The following is a 15,794-nucleotide window of genomic DNA, read 5'->3' as shown; positions in this document are numbered from 1 at the left end:
GGAGGGGCCGGGGGAGAGAGAGGGTGCGATGCTCTGCATGGGGGAATGGGGAGGGGGAGAGAGAGGGTGCGATGCTCTGCATGGGGGAATGGGGAGGGGGAGAGAGAGGGTGCGATGCTCTGCATGGGGAATGGGGAGGGGGAGAGAGAGGGTGCGATGCTCTGCATGGGGGAATGGGGAGGGGGGAGAGAGAGGGTGCGATGCTCTGCCTGGGGGAATGGGAGGGGCCGGGGAGAGAGAGGGTGCGATGCTCTGCCTGGGGGATGGGGAGGGGAGAGAGAGGGTGCGATGCTCTGCTGGGGGAATGGGGAGGGGGAGAGAGAGGGTGCGATGCTCTGCCTGGGGGAATGGGGAGGGGGGAGAGAGAGGGTGCGATGCTCTGCCTGGGGGAAGGGGGGAGAGAGAGAGGGTGCGATGCTCTGCCTGGGGGAAGGGGGGAGAGAGAGAGGGTGTGATGCTCTGCCTGGGGGAATGGGGAGGGGGAGAGAGAGGGTGCGATGCTCTGCATGGGGGAATGGGGAGGGGGAGAGAGAGGGTGCGATGCTCTGCCTGGGGAAGGGGGGAGAGAGAGAGGGTGCGATGCTCTGCCTGGGGGAATGGGGGAGGGGAGAGAGAGGGTGCGATGCTCTGCCTGGGGGAATGGGGAGGGGGAGAGAGAGGGTGCGATGCTCTGCCTGGGGGAATGGGAGGGGCCGGGGGAGAGAGAGGGTGCGATGCTCTGCCTGGGGGAATGGGGAGGGGGGAGAGAGAGGGTGCGATGCTCTGCCTGGGGGAATGGGGAGGGGGAGAGAGAGGGTGCGATGCTCTGCCTGGGGGAATGGGGAGGGGCCGGGGGAGAGAGAGGGTGCGATGCTCTGCCTGTGGAATGGGGAGGGGGAGGAGAGAGGGTGCGATGCTCTGCCTGGGGGAATGGGGAGGGGCCGGGGAGAGAGAGGGTGCGATGCTCTGCCTGTGGGAATGGGGAGGGGGAGAGAGAGGGTGAGATGCTCTGCCTGGGGGAACAGGCGGCCGGCCGCCGGAACAGAGAGGCGGCCGGCCGCACGCACAGAGAAGCGGCCGGCCGCCTGCACAGAGAAGCGGCCGGCCGCCCGCACAGAGAAGCGGCCGGCCGCCCGCACAGAGAAGCGGCCGGCCGCCCGCACAGAGAAGCGGCCGGCAGCCCGCACAATGAGGCGGCGGGCCGCCCTCACAGACAGGCGGCCGGCCGACCGCACACGGCACAGACAGGCTCCGGCCGGGGTGAGGGGGGGGGGGGGGGAGGGTTGGGAAATCAGCGCCGGGGAGGAGATGTTACTGTACCAGCAGCAGCGCTCCTCTCTGACTGTGTTATGCCACGTCTTACTGGGAGGTAGGAGGGAAAAGCAGGGAGCGGAGAGAGAGTGGGTGGGCGGAGCCCGGGAGCCGGCCGTCCCGCCCGTGGCAACGGGACAAACAACGTAAAGCTGTGAATGTCCCGCTGTATCCGGGACGGTTGGGAGGTATGATTTAGGTACATAAAAAAAAATATATTGTATATACTCAAATATAAGCCGAGGCCCCGAATTTCACCACAAAAAAACTGGGAAAACGTATTGACTCGAGTATAAGCCTAGGGTGGAAAATGCAGCAGCTACTGGAAAATTTCAAAAATAAAAATATATACCAATAAAATGTAACGTGTCCAACCTTTTCTCCTGTAGTAATGTTCCCATCCGTGTGTCACCATCCTGTAGTAATGTGGCCATCCTTGTGCCCCATCCTGTAGTAATGTGCCCATCCTATAGTAATGTGCCCATCCTATAGTAATGTGCCCATCCTATAGTAATGTGCTCATTCATGTGCCCTTTCCTGTAGTAATGTGCCCATCCTGTAGTAATGTGCCCATACTTGTGCCCCATCTTGTAGTAATGTGCCCATCCTATAGTAATGTGCCCCATCCTTGTGCCCCGTCCTGTAGCAATGTGCCCCGTCCTGTAGCAATGTGCCCATTCTTGTGTCCCATCCTTTGGTAATGTGCCCATCCTTTGGTAATGTGCCCCATCCTTTGGTAATGTGCCCATCCTGTAGCAATGTGCCCCATCCTGTAGCAATGTGCCCCCATCCTATAGCAATGTGCCCCATCCTGTAGCAATGTGCCCCATCCTGTAGCAATGTGCCCCATCCTGTAGCAATGTGCCCCATCCTGTAGCAATGTGCCCCATCCTGTAGCAATGTGCCCCATCCTGTAGCAATGTGCCCCATCCTGTAGCAATGTGCCCCCATCCTGTAGCAATGTGCCCCATCCTGTAGCAATGTGCCCCATCCTGTAGCAATGTGCCCCATCCTGTAGCAATCCGACCATCCTGTAGCAATCCGACCCATCCTGTAGCAATCCGACCCATCCTGTAGCAATCCGACCCATCCTGTAGCAATCCGACCCATCCTGTAGCAATCCGACCCATCCTGTAGCAATCCGACCCATCCTGTAGCAATCCGACCCATCCTGTAGCAATCCGACCCATCCTGTAGCAATCCGACCATCCTGTAGCAATCCGACCCATCCTGTAGCAATCCGACCCATCCTGTAGCAATCCGACCCATCCTGTAGCAATCCGACCCATCCTGTAGCAATCCGACCCATCCTGTAGCAATCCGACCCATCCTGTAGCAATCCGACCCATCCTGTAGCAATCTGACCCATCCTGTAGCAATCTGACCCATCCTGTAGCAATCTGACCCATCCTGTAGCAATCTGACCCATCCTGTAGCAATCTGACCCATCTGTAGCAATCTGACCCATCCTGTAGCAATCTGACCCATCCTGTAGCAATCTGACCCATCCTGTAGCAATCTGACCCATCCTGTAGCAATCTGACCCATCCTGTAGCAATCTGACCCATCCTGTAGCAATCTGACCCATCCTGTAGCAATCTGACCCATCCTGTAGCAATCTGACCCATCTTTGTACCCCATCTGCCCCATCTTTGTACCCCATCATGTAGTAATGTGCCCATCCTTTAGTAATGTCCTCCTACTGGTCCCCTTCTTGTCCCCTATTATGCCGTTGTTCACATACACAAACAAATATTCTCATCTGTCCTTCGTTTCTGCGGTCTCCTCTTACCTGCTTCTTGCAGACCGCACATAGACCCCTCCATGATCGCGTCCAATGCACGGGACCTCCACTGCCATCATTGCTTTACTTCAGTTGAATGCTTTGCGGCGCCGCAAAGAATTCAACTGAAGTAAAGCAATGACGGCAGACAGCAGCAGCAGGGATCTATGTGCCTGCAGTACGCAAGAAGTAGGTAAGAGAACACCGCAGGAACGGAGGACAGGTGAGCATAATGTTTTGTGGGAACCTCACTCGAGTATAAGCCAAGGGGGCATATTCAGCATAAAAAAAAAAATGAGCTGAAAAATTCGGCTAACACTCGAGTATATATAGTAATTGATTTTTTTTATTTTTAAGAGTCAATTTTTCAATTTACGGCTTATTAAAATTTGCAACCAATCTTGAGCTATTAACACTTTTTTCTTTTGTATACAGCTCGTTACCTAGGAGACCGACCACCTTTGTGGTGTTGCTTGTAAACACTGCCCTGCGTGATTAGGAGGCAACAGAGCGCACTCCACTGTCAAAGCAGTGCTTACAAGAGCAGAAAAGAAGAAGAGGTTGGAGGCGCTGTGCGTGTTCTGATGTCTAGCAGAAGTGGTCGGTCTCCAAAGAAGCGAGCTGTGAAGATAAAAAAAAGAGGCTTAATATCTCAAAAACGGCTGAAAATGTTAATCTAACATATAAAGCTGTGTGTGTGTGTGTGTGTGTGTGTGTGTGTGTGTGTGTGTGTGTGTGTGTGTGTGTGTGTGTGTGTGTGTGTGTCCGCTAAAGGAAACCGCACTGTTGCATTTACAATCACAAAATTTTGCAGAGGCACCCTATGTGACTCAGTGAACATCATAAACTATGTTTTGACAGGAAAATTTAACCCCGCGCTTTACTAGTTTACACTAGCTATTCACCAAAAAAAACCTGCCTCCATTAAAGTCAATGGAGCTGGAAACTACAGGAGAAACTGTGATTGGTTGCTATAGGAACAAAGAACATTGTTAGTATAAGAAGCTTCTGTGTGAAGGAATAAGATGTCAGTGGAGAGACAGACACACACAGAGACAGGCAGACAAAGAGGCACACAGGGAAAGAGACAGGGACAGACAGGAAAAAAAAAAGCCAGACAGACAGAAAGAGACAAACAGAAAGACACACGAGGAAAGAGAGACAGAGGCAGACAGGGAACGAGAGAGAGACAGACAGGCGGGGAACGAGACAGACAGGCGGGGAACGAGACAGACAGGCGGGGAACGAGACAGACAGGCGGGGAACGAGACAGACAGGCGGGGAACGAGACAGACAGGCGGGGAACGAGACAGACAGGCGGGGAACGAGACAGACAGGCGGGGAACGAGACAGACAGACAGAGATAGAGAGAGACAGACACAGAGAGATAGACAGACAGACAGACAGAGAGAAAGACACAAACAGACAGAGATAGACACAGACAGAGTCACACATAGATAGAGACAGACACACAGACAGACAGACACGGAAAGAGAAACAGACATACACACAGAGATAGACAGGTAAAGAGACACACAGAGACAGACACACAGAGACAGACACACAGAGACAGACACACAGAGACAGACACACAGAGACAGACACACAGAGACAGACACACAGAGACAGACACACAGAGACAGACACACAGAGACAGACACACAGAGACTGGGAGAGAGACAGACAGTTACTATCCCGTGCAAAGCCAGGCACTACAGCTAGTAACCAATACATTGCAAAGTTACTCATGTTTTCAAGCACAATCCAAAAATATCTATTTATGAAAATGGGAAATGACCCCTTTAAGGCCTAGATGATGAAGACGATGGTTCTGGCCATTGAACTGTGACAGTGGATGTACATTTCTTTGTAGGTACTGAACACTAAACACATGAGGATGTAATATGACATGAAATAAGCACTTTTGACAGTGCCGTCAGCTCAGACATGACCTAAGAAAGGCTGAGGACACGTCAGTCACATGAGGATCCCACAGGAGCCGAGCTCCCCCGAAGCTGCGGGACGGTTCCTCTTACATAACGGCCACGTGACAGGAGCACTCACATTACTGCTCAGATATCACACAAATCCAGATGTATGACAATTATAGGAAAAAAACCTAAACAAACAAATATAGAAATAAGGAAACATAGTGTAAACCAAAAGTGGAACAGTTGCCAAAGCAACCAATCAGAACACTTTTTTCATTTTCAAAAAGGCCTCTCATAAATGTAAGCTGCAATATGACTGGTTGCCAAGGGCAACTGCTCCACTTTTTGTTTACATCAGTTTTAACCCAAATCTGTCACGTTTTGCCACCTTAAGGCCGCTTTACACGCTGCGATATTAGTCCCGATATCGCCAGCGTGCATACCCGCCCCCATCTGTTGTGTGACACGGGCAAATCGCTGCCCGTGCCGCACAACATCGCCCAGACCTGTCACACATACTTACCTGCCCTGCGACGTCGCTGTGACCGGCGAACCACCTCCTTTCTATGGGTGCGGTTCGTTTAGCGTCACAGCTGCGTCACTGAACCGCCACCCAATAGAAACGGAGGGGCGGAGATGAGCGGGACGTAACATCCCGCCCACCTCCTTCCTTCCGCATAGCAGCCGGGAGGCAGGTAAGGAGAGGTTCCTCGTTCCTGCTGTGTCACACGGAGCGATGTGTGCTGCCGCAGGAACGAGGAACAACTTCGTTAAATAATGTAAAGACAGACCCTGATTCCAGAGATGTGTCACTTACTGAGCTGCTTGCTGTAGTTTTCATAAAATTCCTGTGTTCTCAGAAAGATATTACTACTAGAGGAATAGTAAACCTGTTGCCATGTACTCATCCATATTCATGAGCTCTGTATAACACCACTGGTTGGCAGCTTTCTGCCTATGCACAGTGTACACAGAAAGCTGCTGATCAGTGGTGTGGGCAGACATAGAGCTCAGCATTGAGAGAACTGCAGAAAAAAAAACAGGGATTTTATCAAAATGACAGCAAACAGCTCAGTAAGAGTTCCCGGAAAAATGACGAGTCCCCCATTGACTTCCATGATACTCAGGTACTTGAGTCGCGCCCATCCAAGCGTCCAACTGCTGGTTATGAGTACCTAGCACCTAAGCATGGTAGTGCCCGCTCATCACTATTTACCAGTACCTAGCACCCGAGCATGGTAGTGCCCGCTCATCACTATTTACCAGTACCTAGCACCCGAGCATGGTAGTGCTCACTCATCACTATTTACCAGTACCTAGCACCCGAGCATGGTAGTGCCCGCTCATCACTATTTACCAGTACCTAGCACCCGAGCATGGTAGTGCCCGCTCATCACTAGTTACGAGTACTGAGCACCTGAGCATGGTAGTGCTCACTCATCACTATTTACCAGTACCTAGCACCCGAGCATGGTAGTGCCCGCTCATCACTAGTTACGAGTATCGAGTATCCGAGCATGGTATTGCTCGGTCATTACTAGTTACCAGTACAGAGTACAGAGCACCCAAGCATGGTAGTGCCTGCTCATCACTAGTTACGAGTCCTGAGCACCCGAGCATGGTAGTGCCCGCTCTTCACTAGTTACGAGTACAGAGCACCCGATCATGGTAGTGCCCGCTCTTCACTAGTTACAAGTACCGAGCACCTGAGCATGGTAGTGCCCGCTCATCACTAGTTACGAGTACTGAGCACCTGAGCATGGTAGTGCTCGCTCATCACTAGTTACGAGTACCGAGTATCTGAGCATGGTAGTGCCCGCTCATCACTAGTTACAAGTACCGAGTATCTGAGCATGGTAGTGCCCGCTCATCACTAGTTACAAGTACCGAGTATCTGAGCATGGTAGTGCTCGCTCGTCAATAATGTCCCGGTTTACCATGACAGCTGCATTCACCAGGCTGGATGTGGGTGCACGTCTCTTCCAACACCCTCTGCCCCCTGCAACATGATTATGAGGTGGCAACGAAAAACCTAAAAATATAAGGATAAAGTCTACAGCTCGTCCTGCAAAAAAAACAAACAAAAAAACAAGCCTATATACAGCATTAAAAAACAACAACGCATAACTCTAGGAAGGAGAGGAGAAAAAAAAACGAAGAAGGCTCGCATAGCCTTGGGCCGCCGGGATTATCGGACACTGGTGGTTTGCACTTGTTTACGGTCACTTTTCGGTGACAGATTCATTAGATTGCACACAAGACACCACCATATGGTCTCCTGGCACATAGACATCCCCTTTAAATATTGGTGGGCGGCGCTATGCACTGTGGACTGAGGGTCTCACCTCCCACCAAAGGGCACAAAAGCCAGGAAAGCCCTCAAAAAGTTGTGTGTAGTTACACTCGCTGTCCAGAGGGGGAGCCATAACCTACGCGTTTACATGGGGCTCATCCTCATTAACCCCTCCCACTCCAAGGTCTGTACAATGACCCCGCTGTATGATAGGACCACTGATAAAGCCGGACGGATGGCTGTGCACGGATGGCAGCCGCTTACCTTGCCGCCCCTGGCACCCGGTATAATGACACGTAGGAGGGCGGCCCCGGTCACACACACACACATAGCAGATAGTGACACAGCGCAGCCATTGCTCTGCAGTTTCCCCTCCCTCCCCGGAGCAGACACGTGGGTGGAATAGCTACCAGCTGCGAGCTCTGCGATTGGCTGATTCTGTCTCGGGATGCGCTGTGATTGGTGGGAAGGATGGCTACGTCAAATTAGATGACAAAAAAACAGCAGCGCAGTCAGATTGTGACCAGAGAGGAGAGTGCGCGGGTCTGGAGAGGAGGGGCCGAGGAGGGCTGCACTGTGAGGCGCCCCTCTAAGAACTCCCCCATAGAATTACTTACAGTGTCATTTACCTCACAATGTTACATGGGTGGTCAAAAGAGAAATGAAAACAACATAAACCCAATGACAGCTGGAGGCAGCAACCAATCAGATCGCTCGTCAATTTCCTCATAGCTTTAACCCCATTGGTCACTTCTTTCAACCACCTGGCGTCTTTGCAGACATGAAGGGGTTAAAAGACGCTCAAAGTCGTGAACATGTGAACAGGAAGGCGTTTTTGTTATTTATTGAGCACCATTGATTCTATGGTACTGTACATGAAAAGGGGTTACATACAAAATACAGGTATAAATGACAGGAAACAAACTAAGAGGGGAGGGGGCCCTGCTATGGGGGCTCACAGTCTACGGGATAATGGGGGGAGTCAGTAAGTTGGGGGTTACTGACATCTCCAATAGTGATGAGGTGGCAGCTCCTGGTGGTGGCGAGGTGGTAGGTCCAGTGGTGGTGAGCTAGTAGGTCCAGTGGTGGTGAGGTGGCAGCTCCGGTGGTGGTGAGGTGGTAGGTCCAGTGGTGGTGAGCTAGTAGGTCCAGTGGTGGTGAGGTGGCAGCTCCGGTGGTGGTGAGGTGGTAGGTCCAGTGGTGGTGAGCTAGTAGGTCCAGTGGTGGTGAGGTGGCAGCTCCGGTGGTGGTGAGCTAGTAGGTCCAGTGGTGGTGAGGTGGCAGCTCCGGTGGTGGTGAGGTGGTAGGTCCAGTGGTGGTGAGGTGGCAGCTCCAGTGGTGGTGAGGTGGCAGCTCCTGGTGGTGGTGAGGTAGTAGGTCCAGTGGTGGTGAGGTGACAGCTCCTGGTGGTGGTGAGGTGACAGCGTCTGGTGGAGGTGAGGTAGCAGCTCTTGGTTGTGGTAAGGTGACAGCTCCTGGTGGTTGGTAGTGAGCTGGCAGCTCCAGTAGTGGTGAGGTGGCAGCTCCGGTTATGGTGAGGTGGCAGCTCCAGTAGTGGTGAGGTGGTAGGTCCAGTGGTGGTGAGGTGGCAGCGCCTGGTGGGGGTGAGGTGGTGGCTTCTGGTGGTGGTGAGGTGGAAGCTTCTGGTGGAGGTTAGATGGCAGCTCCTGGTGGTGGCGAGGTGGCAACTCCTGGTCGTTGGTAGTGAGGTGGCCGCTCCTGGTGGTTGGTGGTGAGGTGCCAGCTCCTGGTGGTTGGTGGTGAGGTGGCAGCTTCGGTGGTGGTGAGGTGGCAGCTCCTGGAGGGGTGAGGTGGCAGCTCCTGGAGGGGTGAGGTGGCAGCTCCTGGTGGTGGTGAGGTGACAGCTGGGTTATTGCAGGCTGTAAGCTTTTTGAAGAGATGGGATTTTAAGTTCTGTCTGAAGGTTCCAAATGTGGTGGATATTTGGATGTTGGGGCACAGAATTCTAGAGGATGGGGGATATTCGGGAGAAGTCTTGCAGGTGATTGGGTGAGGAACGTACAAGTGAAGTGTGGAGGAGAGAAGGAGATCTTGAGAGGACCAGAGATTACATGTGGGAGGATATTGCGAGATTAATTTGAAGAGATATTCGGAGGAGACAGATTATGGACACATTTATAGGTCAGTGTTAGCAGTTTAACTGGATACATTGGGATAATTTGGAGTCAATGAAGGGATTTGCAAAGGGAAGAAGCGGAGGAGTAGTTAGGAGAGAGCTGGGTAAGTCGGACACCAGAAATATGGACGGACTGGAAAGGTGCAGGAGTGTTAGCAGGGAAGCCACAGAGGAGGATGTTGTAGTAGTCGAGGCAGGAGATGATGAGGGCATGCACTATCCTCATAGAATTAGAATTTGATTGGTTGATATCATCACAAACAATATCTCCATAGGATAAGTGGGGTCCGGCATGCACACTACCGCTCTGATCACACAGGGGACATTATGATCTGTCTGGGGTCCCAACGGTCAGGAAACCAGTGACCACATTTCTCACCAGTCCTGTAGCAGTTAATGGGAAACCCCTTTTAACCTTCCATTCACACTACAATAAATCTCCCAAAAAGACCTGGCAAAGTGCCTCAATATCGGAGCTCGAGTGCAGCCATAAGTAGTTAAAAAATGTTACCCCTTACAAATAATCAGCCAACAAGCAACAAGTGACATTTCACGTCGTCTCGCTGGATCCTAAATAGCAGAAAAGCTATAATTGAAAAACTTAGGCTATTCCTTGCTGGGTTTTTGCTATGTAATCTGAGATCAGCATGATGTAGGGACAGAGACCCTGATTCCTGTGACATATCACTTACTGGGCTGCTTACTGTAGTTTTGATAAAAATCAGTTTTATTTGCTGTAGATGTAGCAGTTCTCTGAATGCTGAGCTGTGCATAACCCACCTAACTGATTGACAGCTTTGTGTGTATACTGTGCATAGGCATACAGCTGCTAATCAGTGATAGGGGAGGGGTCATGCAGAGCTCATTGATATGGAGGACTACATGGCAACAGGTTTACTAGTCCTCTAGTGATAATCTCCTGCTGATAAATCAGTGATTTTATACAAACCACAGCGAGCAGCCCAGTAAGTGACACATCGCTGGATTACGTGTTTATAGTGAGTTTCCACAACAGGTGCGTTATTTTCACATGAGGATTTTCCACCTCTGATGCAATTCTATAGGGAAAGTCTGCAAATAAAACTCGGCGTACCTGCAATTTGTGGATTTCAGGTCAGTTTAGGCTTTGCTGAAACTTTAAGACATTGTGTTTTTATTCGTGCATCGAATTTAAACAGTGTAAAATCAAATGGCGCTCCTTCCCTTCCGAGCCCTGCCGTGCGCCCAAACAGTAGATTTCTACCACATATGAGGTATCGGCGTACTCAGGAGAAATTGCACAACAAATTGTATGGTCCATTTTCTCCCGTATCCTTTTTAAAAATGCAAAAGTTGGGACTAAAGTAACATTTCTGTGGGAAAAAGTAAATTTATCATGTTTCCCTTCCACATCGCTTTAATTCCTGTGAAGCACTTGAAGGGTTAATAAACCTCTTGGATGTGTTTTTGAGCAGTATGAGGGGTACAGCTTTTAGAATGGCGTCACTTTTGGGTATTTTCTGTCACCTCAGCCTCTCCAAGTCTCTAAAAAAATGGTTTTGTAAATTTTGTGGGAAAAATTAGAAATTGCTGATAATGTTTTAACCCTTGTAACTTCCTAACGAAAAAAAATTATCCTTCAAAAATTGCACTGATGTAAAGTAGACATGTGGGAAATGTTATTTATTAACTAATTTATTGTGACATAAAAATTTAAAAGCCTAAAAATGAAAAAAATAAATTGCCAAAATTCCTATATTTTCGCAAATAAACACAAAATATGTTGTTCTAAATTCACCACTAACATAAAGTACAATTTGTCACAACAAAAACAGTCTCACAATTACCGGGATCCGCTGAAGCGTTCCAGAGTTATAACCTCATACAGTGACACTGGTCAGAATTGCAATAAAATGGCCTGGTCATGAAGGTGAAAACAGGCTGGGTGGTAAGGGGTTAAGTATCCTGACATTATCCTATATACAGTATGAGTGCCCACACAGCCCTCTATATACAGTATGAGCTACTGGCGAACACAGACAGAACAATATATGGGCCCTTTGCAGCACAACAGCTCATAAAAATGCAAAACTGCACCTCCTTTGGAGGTAGAAATGGGCCTCTTTACCTTTTGGGCCTCCGTGCGGTCGCACGTGTTGCACCAATAATATGTGTCCCTGGTATGAGCCCCCAAATAGATCCACTATATACAGTATGAGTCCCCATATGGCCTCTTATATACATTATGAGCTCACACATAGCCTCCTATATACAGTAGGAGGCCACACCTAGCCCCCTATGTAGAGTATGAGCCCCACATACAGCAGGATCCCCACATAGCCTCTATATATATACAGCATGAGCCCCAACAGACCCCTTACATACAGGATGAGTCCCCACATAGCCTCCTATATATATTTTGAATCGCCACATAGTCTCCTATGTACAGTATCAGCCCCGCATAGCATTTTTATATACAGTGGGAGCCCCCACATAGCCTCCTAATTACAGTATGAGCCCCCACACATCTTCCAATATACAGCAAGAGCCCCTACATAGCCTCCTATAAACAGTATGAAATTCCACATAGCTTCCAATATACAGTATGAGTCCCAACATAGCCTCCTATATACAGTATGAGCCCCCACATAGCTTCCTATATACATTATGAGCCCATACATAGCCTACTATATACTGCATGAGCCCTCACATAGTCTTCTTATACAGTATAAGCCCCCCATAGCCTCCAATATACAGTATGAGACCCCACTTAGCCTCCTATATACATTATGAGCCCATATAGCCTCCTATATACAGTATAAGCCCCCCATAGCCTCCTATATACAGTATGAGATTCCACATAGCCTCCAATATACAGTATGAGACCCCACTTAGCCTCCTATATACATTATGAGCCCATATAGCCTCCTATACACAGTATAAGCCCCCCATAGCCTCCTATATACAGTATGAGATTCCACATAGCCTCCTATATACAGTATGAGCCCCAACATAACCTCCTATATACAGTGTGAGCCACCATAGCCTCCTATATACAGTGTGAGCCACCATAGCCTCCTATATACAGTGTGAGCCACCATAGCCTCCTATATACAGTATGAGCCCCTCATAGCCTCCTATATATAGTATGAGCCCCTCATAGCCTCCTATATATAGTGTGAGCCACCATAGCCTTCTATATACAGTTTAAGCCCCAACATGGCCTCCTATATACAGTGTGAGCCCCCATAGCCTTCTTTATAAAGTATAAGCCCCATATACCTCCTATATACAGTATGATCCCCACATAGTATCCTGTATACAGTATGAGTCGTACATAACCTCCCATATACAGTGTGAGTCCCCACATAGCCTCCTATATACAGTGTGAGTCCCCTCATAGCCTCCTATATACAGTATGATCCCCACATAGCCTCCTATATAAAGTATGAGCCCCAATAGCCTCCTATGTAAAGTATGATCCCCACATAGCCTCCTATATAAAGTATGATCCCTACATAGCCCCCCTATATACAGTATGAGCCCTCATAGCCTCCTATATACAGTATGATCCCCACATAGCCTCCTATATAAAGTATGAACCCCACATAGCCTCCTATATACAGTATGAGCCCCACATAGCCTCCTATATAAAGTATGATCCCCACATAGCCCCCTATATACAGTGTGAGCCCCCACATAGCCCCCTATATACAGTATGATCCCCACATAGCCCCCCTATATACAGTATGAGCCCCACATAGCCTCCTATAGAAAGTATGAGCCCTCATAGCCTCCTATATACAGTATGAGCCCCACATAGCCTCCTATATAAAGTATGATCCCCACATAGCCTCCTATATAAAGTATGATCCCCACATAGCCTCCTATATAAAGTATGATCCCCACATAGCCTCCTATATAAAGTATGATCCCCACATAGCCCCCCTATATACAGTATGAGCCCCACATAGCCTCCTATATAAAGTATGAGCCCTCATAGCCTCCTATATACAGTATGAGCCCCACATAGCCTGCTATATAAAGTATGATCCCCACATAGCCTCCTATATAAAGTATGATCCCCACATAGCCTCCTATATAAAGTATGAGCCCCAATAGCCTCCTATGTAAAGTATGATCCCCACATAGCCTCCCTATATACAGTATGAGCCCTCATAGCCTCCTATATACAGTATGATCCCCACATAGCCTCCTATATAAAGTATGAACCCCACATAGCCTCCTATATACAGTATGAGCCCCACATAGCCTCCTATATAAAGTATGATCCCCACATAGCCCCCTATATACAGTGTGAGCCCCCACATAGCCCCCTATATACAGTATGATCCCCACATAGCCCCCTTATATACAGTATGAGCCCCACATAGCCTCCTATATAAAGTATGAGCCCTCATAGCCTCCTATATACAGTATGAGCCCCACATAGCCTCCTATATAAAGTATGATCCCCACATAGCCTCCTATATAAAGTATGATCCCCACATAGCCTCCTATATAAAGTATGATCCCCACATAGCCCCCCTATAAACAGTATGAGCCCTCATAGCCTCCTATATACAGTATGAGCCCCACATAGCCTCCTATATAAAGTATGATCCCCACATAGCCTCCTATATAAAGTATGATCCCCACATAGCCTCCTATATAAAGTATGATCCCCACATAGCCCCCCTATATACAGTATGAGCCCCACATAGCCTCCTATATAAAGTATGAGCCCTCATAGCCTCCTATATACAGTATGAGCCCCACATAGCCTCCTATATAAAGTATGATCCCCACATAGCCTCCTATATAAAGTATGATCCCCACATAGCCTCCTATATAAAGTATGATCCCCACATAGCCCCCCTATATACAGTATGAGCCCCACATAGCCTCCTATATAAAGTATGAGCCCTCATAGCCTCCTATGTAAAGTATGATCCCCACATAGCCTCCTATATAAAGTATGAGCGCTCATAGCCTCCTATGTAAAGTATGAGCCCCACATAGCCTCCTATATACAATATGAGCCCCCACATAGCCTCCTATATAAAGTATGAACCCCACATAGCCTCCTATATAAAGTATGAGCGCTCATAGCCTCCTATGTAAAGTATGAGCCCCACATAGCCTCCTATATACAATATGAGCCCCCACATAGCCTCCTATATAAAGTATGAACCCCACATAGCCTCCTATATAAAGTATGAGCCCTCATAGCCTCCTATATACAGTATGAGCCCCCACATAGCCTCCTATATAAAGTATGAGCCCTCATAGCCTCCTATATAAAGTATGAGCCCTCATAGCCTCCTATATACAGTATAAGCCCCCACATAGCCTCCTATATAAAGTATGAGCCCCACATAGCCTCCTATATAAAGTATGATCCCCACATAGCCTCCTATATAAAGTATGAGCCCCCACATAGCCTCCTATATAAAGTATGAGCCCCCACATAGCCTCCTATATACAGTATGAGCCCCACATAGCCCCCTATATACAGTATGAGCCCCCACATAGCCTCCTATATACAGTATGAGCCCCCACATAGCCTCCTATATACAGTTTGAGCCCCACATAGCCCCCCTATATACAGTATGAGCCCCACATAGCCTCCTATATACAGTATGATCCCCTCATAGCCTCCTATATACAGTATGATCCCCCACATAGCCTCCTATATACAGTATGATCCCCCACATAGCCTCCTATATAAAGTATGATCCCCACATAGCCCCCTATATACAGTGTGAGCCCCCACATAGCCCCCTATATACAGTATGATCCCCACATAGCCCCCTATATACAGTATGAGCCCCACATAGACTCCTATAGAAAGTATGAGCCCTCATAGCCTCCTATATACAGTATGAGCCCCACATAGCCTCCTATATAAAGTATGATCCCCACATAGCCTCCTATATAAAGTATGATCCCCACATAGCCTCCTATATAAAGTATGATCCCCACATAGCCTCCTATATAAAGTATGATCCCCACATAGCCCCCCTATATACAGTATGAGCCCCACATAGCCTCCTATATAAAGTATGAGCCCTCATAGCCTCCTATATACAGTATGAGCCCCACATAGCCTCCTATATAAAGTATGATCCCCACATAGCCTCCTATATAAAGTATGATCTCCACATAGCCTCCTATATAAAGTATGATCCCCACATAGCCTCCTATATAAAGTATGATCCCCACATAGCCTCCCTATATACAGTATGAGCCCTCATAGCCTCCTATATACAGTATGATCCCCACATAGCCTCCTATATAAAGTATGAGCCCCAATAGCCTCCTATGTAAAGTATGATCCCCACATAGCCTCCCTATATACAGTATGAGCCCTCATAGCCT

The 15,794-nt window shown here is 48.7% G+C and overlaps 1 protein-coding gene across 2 annotated transcripts in view; it reads right to left on the bottom strand.

The window, feature by feature from the left end:
- TECPR1 (tectonin beta-propeller repeat containing 1) overlaps nt 1–7,677 on the bottom strand; it is a 131,306-nt gene extending 123,629 nt beyond the window's left edge. For both annotated transcript variants that reach the window (XM_075318041.1, XM_075318042.1), the window contains exon 1: nt 7,562–7,677. The gene's annotated coding sequence lies outside the window, so the exon portion shown is untranslated. The remainder of the gene's footprint in view (nt 1–7,561) is intronic.
- Nucleotides 7,678–15,794: the final 8,117 nt, after the last annotated feature.

The sequence above is a fragment of the Anomaloglossus baeobatrachus genome, chromosome 7, assembly GCF_048569485.1.
Source record: "Anomaloglossus baeobatrachus isolate aAnoBae1 chromosome 7, aAnoBae1.hap1, whole genome shotgun sequence".
Lineage (NCBI taxonomy): Eukaryota > Metazoa > Chordata > Amphibia > Anura > Aromobatidae > Anomaloglossus > Anomaloglossus baeobatrachus.
The sequence above is the reverse complement of the archived record's forward strand: the minus strand, read 5'-3'. Positions and strand labels throughout refer to the sequence as shown.